General features: G+C 35.4%; 1 protein-coding gene and 1 long non-coding RNA gene across 8 annotated transcripts in view; one reads left to right on the top strand and one right to left on the bottom strand.

The window, feature by feature from the left end:
- The window catches only part of LOC126825389 (X-ray repair cross-complementing protein 5), a 284,666-nt gene that overhangs the window by 56,584 nt on the left and 205,572 nt on the right, over positions 1-22,510 (bottom strand). The window lies entirely within an intron of this gene.
- On the top strand, positions 7,752-9,395 carry LOC130013210 (uncharacterized). Its single transcript, XR_008788572.1, has 3 exons — positions 7,752-8,318; positions 8,802-8,952; positions 9,272-9,395. It is a non-coding gene; the product is annotated as an uncharacterized LOC130013210 (long non-coding RNA).

The raw sequence follows: 22,510 nt of genomic DNA, 5'->3' as shown, positions 1-22,510 counted from the left end.
TTGGTTGTTTCTGCGTCCATTTTATTTCATGTGTGCAATGCTTGTGTGGAAACCTGTTTAACGGTTTCATTGGTACCGGAAGTGACATAAGTTCAAGGGTAACGTGGCACCGGTGAAACCCGTCATTACTGCTTCGCAGTTCTAGTTCTTATTATTATTTTTTTTTTATTGGGGGAAGCTAGATCTCAGCAACTATAAGAGATAGAGGTCTGAAGTTTGGTTTTCTCCCATTAAATCGGGTGGTGGTTAGTGCATAGAGGTAAAATGAAATTTGTGCGCATAGCGGAAATGCGTCAAATCTTTAACGTGCACGAAAATTGAAAATCGGCCATTATTCTCTTAATTCTCAATGGATTCTTCAGATATTTCATTTTGGATAGCTGGAGACATTTCTGAGCAGATAGCAGTTCAAAACTGTGGAAATTAGAAACTCTGTCGCTCTAATTTTTTTGGTGAAAAATGAAAAATTTTCAAAAATTTTTATTTTTAGGAATTTTGAAATTTCAGTTATATTTTTGGATAGCTGACATCAATCCGATTCCAACAATATAAGTTTTGTTCTGAAATGTTGACGTTGATTTTTCACTTTTTTCGCATTTTGGTCAAATCGTAGAGTTCTTATTTTTTTAAAACGGCTCCAACGATTTTTCTGAAACTTCAGGAATATAAGTCGAAGGACCAGACCAGTCCATGAACTATAAATGAAAATCCCCTAATCACCGGAAGTAGTCAAGAAAGGTATTCAAACTTTGACAAAATTGTGAAAAATGGGTGCCTGTGCGGAAAATGTGATGTATCAATTGTGTTCTTGTCGATTAGTTAAAGTTTTATATCGTTTAATAGCCAATTGAAATGTCTATCGGATGGTACTAAAGCGGCATGTTTCTATCAAAAATTTAAAAAGTTATGTGATTTTGAAAAGGAACGTTTTTTACGATTTAGAGCAACTTTGGACGCATGTTTCTCGGAAAGTCTCTCAATCGAGAGGCTAATGGGTACTCTGTTTTGTGAAACCACTGTATTATTTTTTGAAATGTCAGGGGTAGCCGAAAAAAGAGATCGAAAATCGAAAACGTCGTATATTTACGATTTGGAGCATTTTTAGAGGCCTATTTCTCGAAAAGTCAACATAATTCTTTTTTTGGAACTTCTTCTACAGAGAGGCCTATCGGTAGGGTTATACATAAAACGATTTTACAATATATAGAGTCTATTCAAGAGTGCTTTTATCAGTGATGATATTTGAACTGAAATTATTTCAACTATGAGTGTATTTTTCTATCCAAAATATGGGGTTAGTGACCCTGTAACAGAAATAGTTGATTGTTGTGTGTAATAATTAGTCTTTGAATTAATATTGTTGCTTCTTTGTAAAAATTATCTTATACCGGTAATCATCTGGACAAAAAACGACGTCTCGCGCTGTTTATAAGAAAATCCAATTTGTTAATCGGTTGCAGTATTATCGTACAGTAGTATCGAATATTGCACCTATGATAAAAGGCATGACGTTGTTTGAGTATGGTCTCTATCTGTAATTAATATCAAATCTTTATTAGTGACATCAAATCTTTAACGTGCACGAAACCAGAAAATTGGCGATATTTCATTGAATATTCAATCAATTTTTGAACCAGTTACATATTTGAGTAGCTGACATGAACGCGATTTCGAAGTCCCGTGTACACATTGGTGTGACCATAAAAGATCCCTGGCGGTTGGAATTCTATATAAAAGAAGACTAGCGCCACTGTACGGGCATGTTTAGAGGTCTTTTTCTCAAAAAGGCAATTTAATATTTTTTGGGGAACTCCTTCTATAGAGAGATTAATTGCTATATATATAAGTGTATGAAAAGAGAGAGAGAGAGAGAAATGGGGTTTAACGTCCACTCGACAAAAACTAGGTCATTTCGGGACTAACATATGGTTTATTTTTTTTTATTTCAATAATTCGTTTGCGCGTAGGGGTCTTTAGCAGTGGGAGGAAACCAATACATGTATCTGGGAATTTTAATATGGGGTGCACACTACTCATATCTCGAGAACAATGATGAATTGACCCGGAGAAAACCCACGAGGTTGGACAGGCGACTCTACTCCTTGTCACATACAACTGGGGATTCGAAACCACGCCAGTAGACTCAATGACAGACTTTATGATACAGCACGCACGTGCTAACCATTCAGCCATCCAACCCCCCTAAGGTATTTAAACAAATGATTACGAAAGAACATAACACTATAGACTTCTATGATAAGACATATAATACATGTTTAATATATATATAAATGACAATGTCCTACGCTAACAAATAATGAAATATGATAGTATCAGTAAATATAAAAAAAACAAAGTAGTCGCGAACATCCTGGCTCTTGACTGCTTCAGTTGTTTGATCCTGGACTGTCTGTAATTAATAGTAAACTTTTACATGTTAGTGACGTGAAATCTTTAACGTGCACGAAACCAGAAAATTGGCGATATTTAATTTTTGAACCAGTTACATATTTCAGTAGCCGACATGAACTCGATTGGTGTGACTGTAAAAGATCCCTTGGCAGTTGGAATTGTATATAAGAGTAGGCTAGCGCCGCTGTACGTTCGAATCACTCCTCATGGTCCATTCCGAGCAGAATGGTGTTAAACCCCATTTCATTTTACTTTGATGTTAATATCTATTGCGACATTGTTTTTCGTCCATTTCGCGCAACTGTTCTCTTTCCATTTCGCGTAGATTCCCTTCTATCGTAATTCGCATGCAAAGAACATGTCAATATCTGAGTTATGCAAATGTGTGTTTTTATTTGGGGGTGGGGTGTGTGTGTTTGTTCGGGGGGTGAGAGGTGGGGATAGTCTTTTGTCATGCATTTGGCGACCGTGTGACGCCTTGGCACGGTGAAAGCCTTCAGCATTGCGCGCAATTCTAGTTCTTCTTCTTATTATTTTTTTTTTTTCCACTTGAGCATATCTCAGAAACTATTTGTCGGATCAACTCGATGTCTTTGGTTTTACTGGTAAAGTGGGTGTGACTTAGAGATTAACTTTCTGTGACAATGCGAAATGACCGAAATCACCGAAGTTGTTGTTTTTTAAAATATTGCCGTAATATTAACAATAATGGTGGGATTTTAAAATTTGATACATTTTGACATAGCCTGAGACACGGCAAATAGCTACGATTGTTTAGATTTTTGATTTTCCATTAATCTTCGAAGATATTAGGCGCCAAATTTTGAAAATTTAAATTTTTTTTATGGCGCTTTACCTATAATTAAAGGGTCATGTAATTTGAGCAAAAATATGAAAAAATTTTGTATCGATAATTCACCTTGGCCGCTATTGGCCAATTCAGTTTATGGGTTCTAGGTTAATTATTTATTGCTAGATTTGTATAAAACAAAGTTCATATGCTCAATGGTGCAAAGTCTCAACTTTTTTATTACCGATAAAGCTTTCTGTCAGCAGCGGAAATGACGTAATTTTGACCAAAACTACAATTTTGGCGGTTAGGAACGTCTTTTCGAAAGCAAATATTATTTTTTTAAAATAAGTAAAAAGTAAGAAGTTGCGCCAAAAAAGTCGGAAGCCTTTTTTTAATTTCAATTTCATTTTTGCGCCATTTCAATTTAAAGGTGAAAAACAGTGTAAAATTGAGCTATTTACAACCCATTCAGGCGTTTCATATTTTAAGATATTTCTTTGTGACTTTCATAAACTTTAGCATTAATTCATACGAAGAGAATCTATCTCAAAATTAGTTTGTAGTATGAGCAGTTGCAGAGAAATGGTCAATTTTGCAAGTGTCACTTTTTACGCTATTTTGCCTGTAAAAGAGTCAATTATTATTGGATTATCATAAAAGTGATACCATTTGATGCGTAATGTCAATTGTGACTAGGTCAAACCAATTTAACATTTTCAACATCATCGGAAATGACGTAATTTGGCCAAAAACTATATTTATAGCTTTCGAAACAAATAATTTATTCAGGTGAGTCGTATTTGTTATTTATTTAAAATTTGGATATTTGATTCCAATCAACTAATAGAATGAACCCATGGGATCATACAGATATCATAAAATGGTTTCTAACTTGTTCAGTTGCGGAGAAATAGGCGATTTTCAACAGGTCACTTTTCAAGAATTTTGGTCCATAAAAGTGTCAATTATTATTCGATTTTCATAAAATTTTCACTGTGTGATACCTAATGCCATTTACGATTTCATATAAGTAATTTAAGATTTTCATTATCACCGGAAGTAATGTCATTTTGGCAAAAACTGTATTTTTAGCCTTCAAAACAGATATTTCATTCAAATGAGTCTGATTTGTAATGTTCTTAAAATTATGATATTTGATTCCATCAACAAATAGATTGAACCCATACGATCATACAGATACCAGAAAATGGTTTCTAACTTGTACGGTTGCAGAGAAATAGATGGTTTTCTACAAGTCACTTTTCAAGGTTTTTGGTCTGTAAAAGTGGCAATTATTATTCGATTTCTGATTTCATGAAACTAATTGAACATTTTCATTATCACCGGAAGTACTGTACACTTACATGTAAGAAATGTATAAAATGAATTGATATTGCTGGATTTGGTTGATTTGCCGTCCATTTTATTTGATGTGTGCAATGCTTATGTGGAAACCTGTTTAATGGTTTCATTGGTACCGGAAGTGACATATGTTTAGGGTAACGTGGCACCGGTGAAACCCGTCATTACTGCTTCGCAGTTCTAGTTAGGCTTTCAGACAAAGCCTATTGAGATTACTAAAATTATTAAGCTTTCATATTACATATGAAAGCTTATTGTTTCTGTTAAGATTATTATTGTTATTTTTTTTTTGTGTTTTGTCCACAAATCGGATTTCTCAGAATCTAACCATAGGATCGTTCTGAAACTTTTACCTATCCCCCCAAAAATGGGTGGTGGCTGTTGATTAAATATATTTTCAAAACGTTTTACGAATCCAAAATCACCGAATTTTACGAAGGAATGCATTTGACCTACAATGCTGTAACTTTGTGACTATTTGACCTATTTTACTAATTCTTTTTTCTTTGAGTATCTTGAAACATTTACTTCAAATCTGCAATTTCGGATTTTGGCATTTCGAAAATTCGTCGCTGTCATTTCGAACCGGAAGTTATTACCAATTTGACAACTTCTTTAATAGTTGTGCGATTTTCGTGAAATTTAGAATGTTAGTAGATCTTGCCAATGCGACTTCAATGATGTCCTTGGAAATTTTCTAAATTATCTCCCCTTGGTGAAATTAAGGATCAAAGTTTTCAAAAAAATCGTCGAAATATAGGTCAGAATGACCTAAAATAAAAATTCGAAACTAGACAAGTAATTACTGATTCGTACACAAAATATGGAGTTTGTCGATCGAACCGGAAGTGCCACCATCTTTAAACGTGAAAAATCAAAAAGGCTTTTTTGCTATTTTACTTACAGACTCGGGCGTCATATTTTCGGAATCCTGGAAGGAATGCCTAAAAATCTATCGGATCAGAATTTTGATTTCGGTCACGTGATGGTCACCATTTTGAATTGAAAATGAAAAATAGAAGCAATTTGAAGGGCCGGGACTTTGGAACACAAGAACTCTCCTTCTAATTAAGCTAGAATGTTCAAACTTGGTGTAGGCGTTCACTAGGTCAATGTCATGATTGAGTTCAAAGATGAGCATTTTTTGCCTAGGGTAAGCAGAGGTAAGCAAGCTGATTTGTTGATTCTTTAGGGCACGATGACATTGGTTATAATGAATGGAGGGCGATGAAACTCTTGTCAATCGAGAGGCTAATAGCTGGCCTGTTGTGTGAAATCATTGTATCATTTTTTGAAAATGTCCAGGGTAGCCGAAAAAAGGAGATCGAAATCCAAAAAGTCGTATTTTTACGATTTGGGGCATTTTTAGAGGTCGTGTAAAGTAAAATAAAGCATGCATATACATATATTATTGATATTAAATATATCATATAAAAAACTAAACAATGAATCAGCTGTCATTGACAGATTTTATATTATAAGCATGGTCAGTGGAAGGTCAGCGTATTGTCTAACTTGAACTCACTGACTCCGTAACATTATTGTGGGTATGGTATAAGCTGAATTTGATGAGATGCACATATCTCGTATGACTATTTGGTACTTACAGTGTTAGACTTTGTCGTAACGTTACGGTCGCCATTCATCAAATCGTCGTTGGGGCTATAATACGATTTTGAATCAAGTTATTTATCACTGAGGGACTCAAAATTAGGTTTGATGTAGCTCTGCTCATTTTTCCTATTATTAAGGTTTCATATTACATATGAAAGCTTATTGTTTCTGTTAAGATTATTATTAAGCTTTCATATTACATATGAAAGCTTATTGTTTCTGTTAAGATTATTAAGCTTTCATATTACATATGAAAGCTTATTGTTTCTGTTAAGATTATTATTGTTATTTTTTTTTTGTGTTTTGTCCACAAATCGGATTTCTCAGAATCTAACCATAGGATCGTTCTGAAACTTTTACCTGTCCCCCCAAAAATGGGTGGTGGCTGTTGATTAAATATATTTTCAAAACGTTTTACGAATCCGAAATCACCGAATTTTACGAAGGAATGCATTTGACCTACAATGCTGTAACTTTGTGACTATTTGACCTATTTTACTAATTCTTTTTTCTTTGAGTATCTTGAAACATTTACTTCAAATCTGCAATTTCGGATTTTGGCATTTCGAAAATTCGTCGCTGTCATTTCGAACCGGAAGTTATTACCAATTTGACAACTTCTTTAATAGTTGTGCGATTTTCGTGAAATTTAGAATGTGAGTAGATCTTGCCAATGCGACTTCAATGATGTCCTTGGAAATTTTCTAAATTATCTCCCCTTGGTGAAATTAAGGATCAAAGTTTTCAAAAAAATCGTCGAAATATAGGTCAGAATGACCTAAAAAAAATATTCGATACTAGACAAGTAATTACTGATTCGTACACAAAATATGGAGTTTGTCGATCGAACCGGAAGTGCCACCATCTTTAAACGTGAAAAATCAAAAAGGCTTTTTTGCTATTTTACTTACAGACTCGGGCGTCATATTTTCGGAATCCTGGAAGGAATGTCTAAAAATCTATCGGATCAGAATTTTGATTTCGGTCACGTGATGGTCACCATTTTGAATTGAAAATGAAAAATAGAAGCAATTTGAAGGGCCGGGACTTTGGAACACAAGAACTCTCCTTCTAATTAAGCTAGAATGTTCAAACTTGGTGTAGGCGTTCACTAGGTCAATGTCATGATTGAGTTCAAAGATGAGCATTTTTTGCCTAGGGTAAGCAGAGATAAGCAAGCTGATTTGTTGATTCTTTAGGGCACGATGACATTGGTTATAATGAATGGAGGGCGATGAAACTCTTGTCAATCGAGAGGCTAATAGCTGGCCTGTTGTGTGAATCATTGTATCATTTTTTGAAAATGTCCGGGGTAGCCGAAAAAAGGAGATCGAAATCCAAAAAGTCGTATTTTTACGATTTGGGGCATTTTTAGAGGTCGTGTAAAGTAAAATAAAGCATGCATATACATATATTATTGATATTAAATATATCATATAAAAAACTAAACAATGAATCAGCTGTCATTGACAGATTTTATATTATAAGCATGGTCAGTGGAAGGTCAGCGTATTGTCTAACTTGAACTCACTGACTCCGTAACATTATTGTGGGTATGGTATAAGCTGAATTTGATGAGATGCACATATCTCGTATGACTATTTGGTACTTACAGTGTTAGACTTTGTCGTAACGTAAATCAAATTTACGCTGTATTATTCATTACCAAGGATTTAGAAAGGAACGAGAACAATTATTTACAAAATCTCGCTGGGATAAATTCCGTGAATGTGCCCATGAATGGCTAAAACTTGATGGGCGAGCGAAATGGATAGCTGAACAGGCGACTTCGGGTGATATAATCAAACAAGGAATTTATCGACGCGCCAAAAGATACTGGATTTCACCCAACATGCTACAGGCCTTTTACAGACAAATTCCGAATTGGGTCTGCCCGTAATCGTATAGATAAAGAAAAATTAAAATCCCCGGCTACAATCCAACCAGGGAATAGCGGGAGTGTAGACGATCTGGGACCTAGCTCTCCAAACAAATTACGCTCCTGAAGCAAAAAGAAAGAGTAAATCGGTGCTGCCTGTTGTGTGTATTATATGTAAAAAACGTGACAGATTTGTCACTGTTGGAGAAAATAGGAAGAAGGATGTATTAACACAGACTCAGACCCAAACAGGCTCAGGTAGGCCTAATGTTAATATTATGTTACTTACTAAATTTATAATTATTACTAATAAATATTAAATATATTCATCCTACAGTTTTTAATTATTGTGTTGTTGTTTTTGTTGTAAATGGAATCAGAAGTGCTACTGCAATCACTGTAAAATTGTTATGAAGCTAGCCATTAAAGCCCTTTACCCCATTTGTTGATTTGGCACAGTCATTGGTTAAAGTGTTGCACATTTGCTTGCACAAGGGATGAAACATAGAGAAGTTAACTTGTTTTTTATTTTCTTGGCCCACTTGTAGGTGCCTTGCTAAGACGATCTGTCTCTAGACCATTTCCGCTCACACAAAGGATCTGAATTAAACCGCATGCCAGAGTTGACCAGCCAGGTACATGTACATGTAGGCCTCAAAGTGACATTCCCTCCCCCACCCTTGAGCACAAACAACATTCAACGCTATATGGTGTATAATTTGTTTGCAAATTTGTTTGTAGGCCAACTGTTGAAAGCTGCTGAATTGAAAGAGGATGAAGATATTTTAAGGCATATCAGAGGGCAAGATTGTGTGGCCATTGAGGTCAGATATCACCAAAAATGTTATAGGCAATATACATGTACTGAATTTCTTAGACAGTTATCAGAAAGGTAAATATTTGTGATGTTTTTTTTATTTGTATTCTCCGCCTTCTTGCCACTGGTATTATTCAAATAAAACTGAACCATGGGTGAGTCCTGAAATTACTATGTTTTTGTCCAGTGGACGTTAAACCGCAATTCTCCTCTCTATCTCTCCTTGTACTGCTAATGCCTTCCTGTCTTCATTAGCTGGTTTCTGCATGAAAATAAGATGTTAACCCCTGTGCAAGTGTCTTTTTCCTCTGTTGTACGAAATTAATGAGAGTAAACCAAGCTCCAGAATTTTGTTTTAATTGTGTACATGTATATGTTTATTTATATTTTTCAGCAAAGATGACTAGCCCTCCGTCGAATATTAAACCACATACAATATATTCTGTGAAGATGTCATAAGAGAAATAATCATAAATGGCCAGCAAAGTTGTCTTGTACAGAGAGAGAGAGAGAGAAATGGGGTTTAACGTCCACTCAATACAAACTAGGTCATTTTGGGACTAACATACGGTTTCAATTTTATTTCAATAATTCGCTTGCGCGTATGGGTCTTAAGCAGTGAGAGGAAACCGGAGGAAACCCACGAGGTTGAGAAGACGCCTCTATCTCCATGCCACATACGCTCACACCTGGGATCAAAGCCACAGCCACAAGCCAGAGGTGACCGACCAGCTAGAGGTCGAAGCGCGGCACTCTAGGCCATCCCAAACCCCCTTTCTTGTACAGACCTGTGCATGTGTAGTCAATGTGAAAATGAAAAAAAAAACTGTTAAAGAGACCGAATTTGATGTTAATACATTTAGTAACAGTGATGATGATAATGAACATTAACTTTGATGACATTTGATGTGCAGAGTAACTGTTTAATTTTGATTTTCAATGATTGTTTCACTTTAATAAATAATTTCACAACTGTTCATCCTGTTTTCTAACCTTTCCCTTCATTCCAGCCCAGATACACAATTATTTTTTTTAACTTATATCTACATGTATGTTTGTAATTTGACCATTAATCATATCCGAAATAGTAGTTCACAGCTACATTACAGTTGTAAAAATACTGTAGTGGCTAATTGAAAGGGAACATGTATGTGGGTTTAGAATGTTTATCTTAGTGGAAAAAAATCATGTGGTTCAATGCTTATAAAGTGCTACTGATCTCCATTATTTCAAAAGCATATCACTCAACTACTGTCAAACATATCCCCTGGCTAGAATATGCTACAAATCGACTCTAGCATGTTCCATACAAGCGATAATTTCTGAGCAAACATCCAACAACCAACCCTAACAGGCCCTTGAGATCCAACAAACAAAATAATTATTGGGCTTGTTTGCCCACACCTGGTCTTATGATTCATACAAGACCTGATAGTCTATCAATTACAGGCATTTGACAGAAAGGGAGATAATTCTTTTTTACCGTTAATGGATTTCCACAATTCTTTATTCACCCATGACATTTGTGTTTTGAGCATTTTTATTTACATCAAAATCTGTCCAATAAACTGTTCATTGCCAAGGATGAAGGCATGAGGTGTTTTACCAACTATTTAATTTTATGTCAACTTCAGAATTGTTAGTACACAAATAGCATTTATTTGACAATTTTGACGAATTTCATCTGGCCCTAAATCAATAAATTGCAAACATTTTGCTTGGAACTCCCAGATTTTGTCTTCCTGGCATCATAAGCTTTCCAAAAATGTATAGTTTTTCTTTTATGGAAGACCGTGTAGCGGAGTTGTGTTTCTAAGCTAGCTAGAAATTTTGGCTGCAGGCCTACACCTCCCAAGCTAAATTTCCCTCATGTCATCCTGTATAGCAAAGGCATATGCCTGTCTTAATTAACCCAGTACTAAACACAATTTACTTGTTTAATTTTTCCAGCATTTTTCAGGATAGCTGATGGGATGCGGGTCAAGTTATGCCACTTGTCTATTTAATTATTTACCAGTGAAAAATCGAATTAACTTCACCAAATTTTTACTCATTATAATGATTTTTTTTTTTTCTGTTCATATTATTTCTATGACATGTGACAGTGACTGTGAATATGAAAGCTTTAATATCTGCTTAGCAGATCTAGTTATTATTATTATTATTTACCGCGGGAGCCTATTTCTCCATGATCGAAAACAGATATCGATCTGGGGTTCAATTTTCTATCGGGAAACCATGTGGTGGCTACTTGATAAAATATTTTTGGAACTTCTGCGCAGACCAGAAGTGGCCGAATTTCGTGCGGTGCATAAAAATTAAAAAACGGCCCTAGCTTGGTCAATTCTGTACCTATTTTCATACAAATGACATTTTCAGAAACCCTGAGTCTTTTATCGGACGATAGCAGTTGAAAATTTCGATATTTCGAAACTTCGTCGCTGACTTTTAGCGTTCGAAAAATGAAAAATGTTGTTTAACCCTTTCAATGCTAGACGTAAATCCACTGCCTGTGCTAGACCCTTTTTTGAGGAAAAAAGGGAGGTTGGAACTGAATGCCAAGCAGTACTTATGGAAGCTTTTATGAAAAATCTTTTTGTCTGTTGGGATGGGCATGAGGTTGGGCTAAGAGGAAAAAATAGAATTTTGGAAATTTGCATAATAATGTAGTCACGTGATGTCATGGCGGCCATTTTGGATTTCTTATTTCTCACTAAAGCTAACACGAAAACGAATTTTTCTCCATGAAATACTTAAAAGATATTGTTTTTTTCACTGGATTTTGATAAAGATATATAAAATGAACAAATATATCAATAGCAGCCATGAGCAATGCCGCCACGAACACGCGCATCACGTCTCCCGCTGCCATGACCACGTGCGGATTGCAATACCTTGTTTTTACTTTCACTTTCACTTTCATCCCCAAGTCCTATATCATTATCAATATAGTCAGTCAATAGATCTACACGTTCGGGACTCAGGAATGGCCTACGTCTTTTACGATCCAGCAGGTCAGCATTATTATCAACATCAGAATTATTGTCAGAATCTACTGCAGACACAGGGCTATCGTGTTCACATTGGGCTTGTTCATCATGCACGGGAGACATAGCTAGCCATGGGCGGAACGTCGCGCAACAAATCACACACTTCATAATACCAATCACTGTCCTGACTACTATCATTATCAAGTAACTGGAAACGAATTATGTGTATCACCCGCCTCGAAATTGTCCACGTGTTGGTGAGCAAGACGTCATTCACGACTTCGTCGAGAGTGCATCGTCAACATTGTCACTATGCACTCCGCCATTTTACGGTTTGCCGCTTTGAAACACGTGGAAATATGTTCTAGTGTATAGAAAATACAATAGATGGCACTTGCAGTTACGGTACTAATTTTAGCGAGGGCTTTACTGAGTACATGGTAATACCGGGTACGTGCATTTTACCGACATTTTATAATACCCGGTACTACCGGGTATACGCAGTGAAAGGGTTAAGAGACAACTTTTGTTATTTTTCAAAATTTTCAAATTTGACCTACATTTTTGGGTACCTCAAGGCAATCCGATTCCAGTAATATAACTTTCATTCAGAGTTATCACCCTTTATTTTTCGATTTTTTTCGAATTTTCTGCCCATTTTGTGAGCCCGAGTTTCATTTTACGGCCGAATGGACGTTTCTTAAACTTCTGGAACATGAAGTTATAGTCCAAGTCCAACTGATAAAGCTATTTCGACAAGGATCCTTAAACCGGAAGTGGCCGAAAAATTGTCCGATATTTTGAAGAAAACGCAAAAAATGGGTGCTTTTGGGAAAAACGTGAATTCTCCACCGATATCAACGGATTAAAGAAATTAAGGTATCGTTGGGTGGCCCGGGGATTCGACTGTCATATGATACCCATTTCACACGGATCCTATGAGAGGGCAGCATGACATGCTGAAAATCAGGTATTTTCTGATTTGGAGCGTTTTTGGACGCCTGTATCTCGAAAACTGCTCCAAGGATTTTTTTTAAACTTTCCCTATCGAGAGTCTCTCTGGTAGTCTTGTGCATGAATCCATCCAATAAGACATTGAAATTTCTGGAATAGGTAAAATAACGTACTGAAAATCGAAAAAAGTTGAAAAAGCGTGAAATTTTGGAAAATGCTCTATTACTTTATTATTTAAACAAATTTTTACAAAAAAGTTACATATTCTGATACCTGACGTAATTACGATTCTAACGATGTATAATATGTATTGATATATTTAAATTTAATTTTCGATATATTGACATTTTTGCATTTTTGGCACTATTGAACATAGGATTTTCCAGTAGTCTGGTCGAGATAGAAAATTTTTGGGAAGAAATTCCTACCCAATTGATTTCTTCATTTTCTGAAACAACTATGTCCCTAGTGTTCCAGAAAAATTTTCCCCGCCGATCGGTGTTGAGCAAATTTTTTTACAGCAGCGCAATGGATAAAACTGTATTAGACAATTTATTGTTCATTCACGCCTGGTCTGGGTGTGATACCACTTCTGGTTGTTTCGGATTCTGTAAATTGGGACTTCTTAAACATACGAACAGTGATATCTTTCAGGAAGCAAGCTAGACAATAGCTTCACCTGGAAGTTCCCAGTCCGAAGTATCTGAAGCTGGAGAAAGGTTATTCTGTGTAATGTATTGTCACAACTAAAGTCCGGTACCTAAGGTACAAAGCTATGATCGCTGAAAAAATTTCCATTCAAATCAATAGACTTCCTCCAACAGCTGCCTCAGCCGAGCAGCATGCTCACCGCGTCCATGTTAAGGTTAGAATTTGGGATGAACTAGTCGCGATGGCGTCGACCCTGTGAATTGGTGTGGGCAAGTGATAGAGAATAGATACGTTCCCATCGCGACTGTTCTTCCATCAGCACCAGACAAAGTTCTGAATTTCATTCGGTGTAAATGTAAATCGTTGAAAAACCAATGCTCGTCATGTTCTTGTACACAGAATGGTTTGAAATGTGTTGAAGCGCGTGGAGGATGCCATGGGGAGGGTTGTCTGAATAGCCAACAAATCAGCATTGATTTAGAAGATGAATTTGGTACGGGGCAGAACAAATCAGAACTGAAGAATATTTTGATGATTTTATTGATGATGATCCGAATGAATATTTTATGGTGTCCAGAATGTTCCTGTTGTCTATTTGCTTGCTGTTGTTGCTTTATTCACAACACGTCTCCGCCATTTTGAATTTTGACATCACAGTGACGTCATAGTTCCGCCATTTTGTATTCTGACGTCACGGTGACGTCGTACGTTATTTTTGACATCATTTCTGGAATCCTTGGTATCACTTTCCTATATGTTGATAATACATTTTTAAGGTGTAAAATTGATATTTTTGAAGTTATAAATGGTTGTCAGTTTCATTATGTTGACCCTGGGGGTTAAAATTTCAAAATGCTGTAAAAAGTTTTGCTCAACTCCGATCGGCGGGGAAAATTTTTCTGGAACACTAGGGACATAGTTGTTTCAGAAAATGAAGAAATCATTTGGGTAGGAATTTCTTCCCACAAAGCTGGATTTGTCACCTTCTCCAACCAGCCTAAGGGGCATTTTATCTGATCAGACAATGTAATATATCATTACATAGCCCTGTGGCTTTTTGATAAGCCAATCCGGTTATTAAAACTATCCCGACAATAATCTCCATACCGAAAGTATGCAAAAAATGAAGAAAAAAGGTTTAAAAAAATAGCGCTCTTGCGAAAAACTTGATTTCTCCATCAGATGTTAGCAGACCAAAAGAACTAAAGTATCGCTGGATAGCCCCATTAATGGACTATTATATGACATCTGAATGATACGATTTAGTTAGCTAGAAAATAAATTATGGTACGCCGAAAATCTAGTATTTTCCGTTTTTGGAGCATTTTGAGACGCCATTTTCTCGAAAACGAAAACTACGATTTTTCTTAAACTTCTTTTACTCAAAGTCCTATTGGTGGACTATGGCGTGAGTCCAAAAATAAAAGCATTGAAATAATATAAGTGGTCCAAAAAGAGCCTCAATCTTGGAAAAAAGTTGAAAAATCCTTAAATTACTGAAAATACTCTTTGTTGGGAAAACAGTTGAATGGATTTTTCTGAAACTTCTTGTACAGAAGGTTAGGTAACCAAACAACTTGTTAAAACTATCCCGACAATGATCCAAAAACCGGAAGTAGTCGAAAAAATATCCGATATATTGAGAAAAAAAAACCCATAAAAAGTAAAAAAAATGGTGATCTTGCGAAAAAAGTCCCGACAGTGATGCAAAACCGGAAGTAGTTGAAAAAATATCCGATATTTTGAGAAAAAAATCATCAAAAGTAAAAAAGTGGTGATCTTGCGAAAAAAGTGATTACTACGTAAGTTTTCATCGAATCAAATCAACTAAAGTGTCATTGGATAGTTCGAACAATGGACGATATTGTGACAGCTAAAAATTCGCGGGTTAGGCAATATATAATGGAACACTGAAAATCTATTATTTTCCTTTTTGGAGCCTATTCAGACGCTTTTATTTCGAAAATTACTCTTATTTCCTTTCTAAAACTTCTGTTACTTAGAGTCCTAACGGTGGTCTATGGTGTGAATCCAAATTTAAAAGCCTCAATATAGTATAAATGGTCCAAAAGGGTCACAATCTTTGAAAAAAGTCGAAAAATCGTTATATCTGTAAATCTGCTTCTAATGGTATAAGGGAGGTAAAACTGTCCAATGGATCTTTCTGAAACTTCTGGTACAGGAAGTTAAATTCCCATACCACTTGTTAAATCTATCCTGATAATGATCCGTAAACAGGAAGTAGTCAAAAATATATTCGATATTTAAAAAAAAAAAGACAGTAAAAAAACCGGTGCTCTTGCAACAATCGAGATTTCACCGTCGGGTGTGACCGGATCAAAACATCTAAAGTATCGTTTGGTAGCTCGATAAATGGGCTATTGTATGACACACTTCCTGTCTGATTCCTGAAAGCCGGTTCAGTGCTGCTTGCAGGTCTAGTTATTCTTATTATTATTACGCTTTCATATTTCATATGAAAGCTTATTGTTTCTGTTAAGATTATTATTGTTATTATTATTTTTTTTTTGTGTGTTTTATCCACAAATCGGATTTCTCAGAATCTATCCATAGGATCTTTCTGAAACTTTTACCTATCCCCCAAAAAATGGGTGGTGGCTGTTGATTAAATATATTTTCATAACGTTTTACAAATCCGAAATCACCGAATTTTACGAAAGAATGCATTTGACCTACAATGCTGTAACTTTGTGACTATTTGACCTATTTTACTAAATCTTTTTTCTTTGAGTACCTTGAAACAATTACTTCAAATCTGCAGATTCAGATTTTCGAATTTCGAAAATTCGTTGCTGTGATTTCGAACCGGTATTTATGACCAATTTGACAACTTCTTTAATAGTTGTACGATTTTCATGAAATTGAGCATGTACCGATGCGACTTCAAAAATATGATTAGAAATTTGCTATATTATCTCTCTAATGAAATTAAGGATCAAAATTTTCAAAAAAATCATCGAAATATAGGTCAGAATGACCTAATTTTTTTTTTCGATACTAGACAAGTAATTATTGATTCATATACAAAATATTGAGTTTGTCAATCGAACCGGAAATGCCACCATCTTGAAACGTGAAAAGTCTGAATAACTTTTGCGATATTGCACTTACAGACATGGGAGTTATATTTTCTGAATCCCTGAAGGAATGTCTAAAAAACGTTCAGAGCAGAATTTTGATTTAGGTCAACTGATGGCCGCCATTTTGAAGTGAATGTGAAAAATAGCGAAAAATCGACATTTACGGTCTTCTAAACAAACACAATAGGGCATAGTATGTTCACTACGTCTCCTATTTCTGAAAGGATAGCCGGGATATGGGTCAAATGTTTAGTATTTGAATATTTCAAAAATTCAAATTTCGCCTTTGATGTTTTCCGTGCCGACAAGGTTGCTTCGAGTTTAGCTGGTTTTGACTTCGCGCATGCGTTACGCTGGAACCAAAGGTACCATGAGTACCAAATTCCGGCGAGAAACTTTTCACGTTGGTACCTAGGTGCCCTGAAAATTTCAAGGTGATACCTGCTTTCGTTCAAGTCGTTTGTTCTTGGCACGCCTCCAGGTCGTTTTTTTTTTTCTAAGTCAATTTACAACTTCCATAAGGGGGAAAAAGTGGAATTTCGCCGCGACAACGGCACCGATTGTCCCAAAACCTTGAAATTTGGACACAATACGCCCATTACCACCCCGGACTCTGTGCTTTACCCCCATTTTGATCCCATTAAAAAAAAAAGAGTTTTAGCAAAAAAACGATTTTCGGAATTTAATATTGGTTTTAATTAATTTTGAAATTGCAAATGCAAAGAGATTTTAACGCGCCTTCTGTATGTGAAAGGTATTAATACTATACACATTATCCTTAAAACACAATTTTTTAAAATGACCGCAACGATGTATAGTCACTAGAAACCGAAATCGCCTATTTTGACCTTTTTTGACTGCTGAGGCATCCTTCCGGTGGTCCAAATCTCTGGAATTTCTAGCGGTTGGCTGCGCCGCAATGATATTTATCACATATTAAAAGGAGAAAATGCTCAGATAAAAAATAAGACAATTTTTTAAGCAAAAAAACTTTGATGGGTGGGGGTGGGTTTCGAATTTATTTTCAACGTTCTCAGAATTCCACACTCTTCTATTTTTAATATGTGATAGCTAGAATCCCAAGGTACATTCCGTGCAAATTTGAAGGCAATCAGACCAACGGAACGTTGCCTGGGCACGACACCGGCACCGATTGTCCGAAAACCATGAAATTTGGACACAATACGCCCATTACCACCCCGGACTTTGTGCCTTACTCCCATTTTGATCCGATTAAAAAAAAATAGTTTTAGCAAAAAAAAAGATTTTCGGTCAACTGATGGTCTCCATTTGGAATTGAATATGAAGAACAGTGAAAAATCCACTTGAACAGACGTGAAAATAAACACAATAAGCCGTAATATGTTCAATGCGTCTCTTATTTCTGAAATTAATGCATTTCAGGATAACTCGGGATCAAGATCGATTTTTTGGTGTTTGAAAATTTTCAAAATTTCGTATTTCGCCTTTGACCTTTTACGTGCCGACAAAGTTGTTTGCAGGACAATTTATGCCTTTGATTTTCAAAATTCACAAAATTAACCTAAATATTCGAACAGCTAAGGTCAATCTGATTCAAAAAATATTAGTTCCGTTCAAAGGTATTTCATTTATTTTTTTTATATTTTCCTGCCACTTTTTAGTTCTTTCCCGCCCTTTTCGTTTCATGTTCTCAGTCTTGTTTTGAAACGGCTTGATCCATTTTTCTGAAACTTCTGGAACAGAAAGTCATTCCGATTACAGCAATCCAAGTCCCAGTTATTTCCCTTTAGTTTTCAGATTATTTTGTTGCCCGGGTGCAATGTTTCTCACTATATTTAGACTTGTAACTTTGCGACTTTTTCACCGATTTTGATAATTATTTTTTGTTGTTCTTTTTTTCTTTTAAGATACTTGATACAATCCATGTCACGTGACGATGAATATGAAAGCTTTCATATCTGCATGGGACAGTAGCAGATCTAGTTATTATTATTATTCAAATTCAGTTTTGATTAGATCTCAGCAACTGCTTGTCGCATCGTTTCGATTTCTTCAGTTTTACTGGGAAAGTGGGTGTGACATAGATGATAAAACTATTTTGAACGTTCTGCGACAATGCGAAATATCCGAAATCACTGAAGTTATCGTTTTTAAAAATATTGCAGTAATTTTAACAATAATCGTTGGATTTTAACTTTCGATACATTTTGGCATAGTTGGAGACAGGGCACATAGCTACGCTACTTTTGATTTTTGGCAAATCTTCGCAGATATCAGGCGCCAAATTTAGAAAATTTAAATTTTTACAAAAAACTTCTTTATTTATGAATATTTTTAGTAATGTTTTACACAGAACTAAAGAGTCATCTGACTTGAGCAAAAATGTCTATTTTTTTTGTCTCCGTAATTTTCCTTGGCCGCCATTGGCTAATTCAGTTTTTCAGTCCTAGATTAATTATTTATTGTTCGATTTGTATAAAACAAAGTTCATATGCTCCGTTGTCTCAATTGTCATTTTTTTTGTTACCGATAGGTAGGTACCATTTTTCGAAAGCAAATATTATTTTTTTTAAAACTGATATAACTAAAAGAGTGTGCCCTTTAAAGGCGCAAAAAAGGGTGAGCTCAGTTTTTTTAATTTCAATTTCATTTTCGAGCAAATTCGATTAAGAGGTGAAAAAAGGTGTAAAATTGACCTATTTACAACCAATTCAGGCTTTTCAGATTTTAAAATATTTCTGCGTAACTTTTATAAACTTGTAGCTATAATCCATACGAAGAAAATGTATGTTAAAATTAGTTTGTAATATAAGCAGTTGCCTAGAAATGGGCAATTTTGCATAAGTCACTGTTTTCGTTATTTTGCCTTTAAAATAGTCAATAATTAATGGATTTTCATAAAAGTGACACCATTTGATTCAAAAAGCAAGTATGCGTCATATCAAATTGATTACAATTTAAAATTGACACTGGAAGCGACGCCATTTTGTCAAAAACTGCATTTTTAACTTTTAAAATCAATATTTTTTTCAACCAAGAATTATTTAATATGTGTTAATATTTTTAACTTTTGGTTTAAATTAACATATTAATAAAATTCATACGGTCATATAGATATCATAAAATAGTTTCTAACTTATTCGCTTGCGGAGAAATAGGCGGTTTTCTACAAGTCACTTTTGAAGGTTTTTGGTCCATAAAAGTGTCAATTATTATTTGATTTTCATAAAATTTTCACCATGTGATGCCCAATGTCATAGACAATATTATAAAACTAATTTAACATTTTTATTATCACCGGAAGTAATGTCATTTTGGTAAAAACTGTATTTTTAGCCTTCAAAACAGATATTTTATTCAAATGAATCTGATTTGTAATGTTTTTAAAATTATGATATTTGATTCCAATCAACAAATAGAATGAACCCATACGATCACACAGATACCACAAAATGGTTTCTAACTTGTACGGTTGCAGAGAAATAGACGATTTTCTACAAGTCACCTTTCAAGGTTTTTGGTCTATAAAGGTAGCATATCTCAGAAACTACTTGTTGGATCGATTCGATGTCTTGGGTTTTACTGGGAAAGTGGGTTTGAATTAAATTTTAAAGCCCTTTCTAACGTTCTGCGACAATGCGAAATGTCCGAAATCACCAAAGTTGTCGTTTTTCGAAATTTTGCCGTAATGTTATCAATAATTGTCAGATTGTAATATTTGATAGATTTTGACATAGCTGGAGACAAGGCACATAGCTACAGTTCTTTAGATTTTTTTATTTTCGACGAATCTTCGGAGATATTAGGCGCCAAATTTTGAAAATTTAAATTTTTAGGAAAAACTTTTTTATTAGTAAATATTTTTATGTGGTATTTTACCTAGGGTTAAAGAGTAATCTGATTTGACCAAAAATGGCAACATTTTTTGTCACCGTATTTTACATTGGCCCCCCCATTGGCTAATTCAGTCCTGGATTAATTATTCATTGTTCGATTTGTATAAAACAAAGTTCATATGATCCGTGGTCCAAAATGTCATTTTTTTTGTTACCGGTACATTTTCCTTTCGATAACGAAGTGACGTAAATTTAGCAAAAACTGCAATTTTGACAGTTCGGTACCACTTTTTGAAAGCAAATATTATTTTTTTCAAATCTGGTATGAATGAAAGGGTGTGCCCTGTTAAGGCCAAGAAATCATCGCGCTCAGTTTTTTTAATTTTTATTTTGTTTTCGTATCATTTCGATTTAAAGGTGAAAAAATGAGCTATTTACAACCCATTCAGGCTTTTCATATTTTAAAATATTTCTTCGCAACTTTCATAAACTAGTAGCAATAATCCATACGAAGAGGATTTTGGTCTATAAAAGTGGCAATTATTATTCGATTTAAATAAAATTTTCACCATGTGATGCCTTAAGGTCATTTCTGATTTGGTTGATTCTGCGTCCATTTTATTTGATGTGTGCAATGCTTATGTGGAAACCTATTTAATGGTTTCATTGGTACCAGAAGTGACATAGGTTTAAGGGTAACGTGGCACTGGTGAAACCCGTCATTACTGCATCGCAGTTCTAGTTATTATTATTATTTTTTTTTTTTTTGTGTACTTTCTGCAAATCAGATTTCTCAGAATCTAACAATAGGATCTTTCAGAAACCCCCAAAATGGGGAGCGAACGTTGATTAAATATATTTTCAAATCGTTTTACGAATCCGAAATCACCGAATTTTACGAATGAATGCAATTGACCTACATTGCTGTAACTTTGTAACTATTTGACCTATTTTACTAATTCTTTTTTCTTTGGGTACCTTGAAACATTTACTTCAAATCTGCAATTTCAGATTTTTCGAATTTCGAAAATTCGTCGCTGTGATTTTGAACCGAAGTTGAGATCAACTTGACAACTTCTTTAATAGTTGCACGATTTTCATGAAATTTAGTATGTAAGTAGATATTGCCGATGCGACTTCAAAAATGTCATTAGAAATTTTCTAAATTATCTCCCCTTGATGAAATTAAGGATCAAAGTTTTCAAAAAAATCGACGAAATATAGGTCAGATTGCCTTTAAAAAAAAATTCTGTACTAGCTACGACACTACTGATTCGTACACAAAAAATGGAGTTTGTAGCCCAATCCAGAAGTGCCACCATCTTGAAATGTGAAATATCGCTAAGGGTTTTTTGATATTTTACTTACCGACCAGGGAATTATATTTTCCAAATCCTTGAAGGAAAGCCCATAAAATATAGGATGTTTTCGGGTGTACACGCGCGCATGCGCATCACATCCCTACTTTCGTGCACCCCAACTTGACACTCAACGGGTACCTGGCCTATGGTCCCAAGCACAATTCCCAAAAAATAAATTTTAGGGCCCGACCCATGAGGGGCAAGCGGTACCATTTTCCCGGGGGTACATAAAGTTAAACAAAAGATAGAGATGGAACTAGGTGTTCGATTTTAATTTAGAGACCATTTTTGGATGCCCCGAGGTCGGAAATGGGGGTGGGGGGGTAGCCGAAGTTTCGAAGAGATAGGATCATTTTTTAAAAAAAAATCCACCATTACAACGTATTTAGCTGCTTTTGACTTCGCACATACACTACGCTGGAACCAAAGGTAGCATGAGTACCAAATTCCGGCGAGGAACTTTTCACATTGGTACCTAGGTGCCATGAAAATTTCAAGGCGATAACTGCATTCGTTCAAGTCGTTTGTTCTTGGCACGGCTCCAGGTCTAATTACGTCTTCTGTTGAATTTCGCCTCGAATCCCCGGTTGTACGTGACAAGGAGTAGGGTCGCCTGTCCAACCTCGTGGGTTTTCTCCGGGTCCTGCGGTTTCCTCCCGCAAGCTAATTATGGAAATAAAATTTAACCATATGTTAGTCCCGAAATGACCTAGTTTGTGTCGAGTGGACGTTAAACCCCATCTCTCTCTCTCTTGAAT

This window comes from Patella vulgata, chromosome 6, assembly GCF_932274485.2.
Source record: "Patella vulgata chromosome 6, xgPatVulg1.2, whole genome shotgun sequence".
NCBI lineage: Eukaryota > Metazoa > Mollusca > Gastropoda > Patellidae > Patella > Patella vulgata.
This window is presented reverse-complemented; position numbering and strand designations above follow the sequence as displayed.